Source organism: Humulus lupulus, chromosome 2 (genome assembly GCF_963169125.1).
Source record: "Humulus lupulus chromosome 2, drHumLupu1.1, whole genome shotgun sequence".
NCBI classification, from domain to species: domain Eukaryota; kingdom Viridiplantae; phylum Streptophyta; class Magnoliopsida; order Rosales; family Cannabaceae; genus Humulus; species Humulus lupulus.
In genome coordinates, this window is record NC_084794.1 from 81,165,860 (window position 1) to 81,166,647 (window position 788).

General features: G+C 41.0%; 1 non-coding gene across 1 annotated transcript; it reads right to left on the minus strand.

Moving 5' to 3' along the window:
* Positions 1–468: 468 nt before the first annotated feature.
* On the minus strand, positions 469–575 carry LOC133820170 (small nucleolar RNA R71). The gene has a single exon (XR_009886599.1). It is a non-coding gene; the product is annotated as a small nucleolar RNA R71 (small nucleolar RNA).
* Between the last annotated feature and the right edge of the window lie 213 nt (positions 576–788).

Below are 788 nucleotides of genomic sequence, written 5' to 3' on the forward strand. Positions count from 1 at the left end.
CTGATAATCCACTCTTTCAACCTTCAAGTAAAGTCAATCCAGTACAAACATCATTACCATCTGATGACGATTCTGACTTTGAAACATCAATTGAGTCTCGGATGCCTCAGGAAAGGATGTTGAAAGAGTTGGTGGCGCCGAATCTTGACCATCAACCTTTATGTGTTCAATATTCAGCATTGGAGGTTAACTTTGAACTCAAGTTGGTCCTCATACATTTACCACCCTTTTTCCATGGGCTACCAGGAGAGGACCCAAATAAGCATCTGACAGAATTTCACATAGTCTGCTCTAGTATGAAGCCATCGTTAGTAACTCAAGAGCAGATTAAAATTGAGAGCCTTTCCATTTTCTTTGAAGGATGGTGCAAAGGAATGACTCTATTACCTTCCTCCTGGAACTATTAATAGCTGGAATGAAATGAAGACGTTGTTCTTGGAGAGTTACTTTCCATCATCTAAGGTTGGTAGCATAAGAAAGGAAATTTGTGGCATTCGCCAATAGACTGGGGAGTCTTTATATGAGTATTGGGAGAGATTTAAAAGGCTATGTGCCAGCTGCCCCCACCACCAAATAAGTGAACAACTCCTGATCCAGTACTTTTATGAAGGACTATTTCCATTGGACATGAACATGATTGATGCAGTAAGTGGGGGAGCACGGGTGGACAAGACTCTTGTTGTAGCTAGGAGTTTAATTTCTCATATGGCAGCCAATTCCCAACAGTTTGGAGTTCATCATGAGGGTTCAATTAAGGGAGTAAATGAGACTAACTCAAAAGTAGAGCA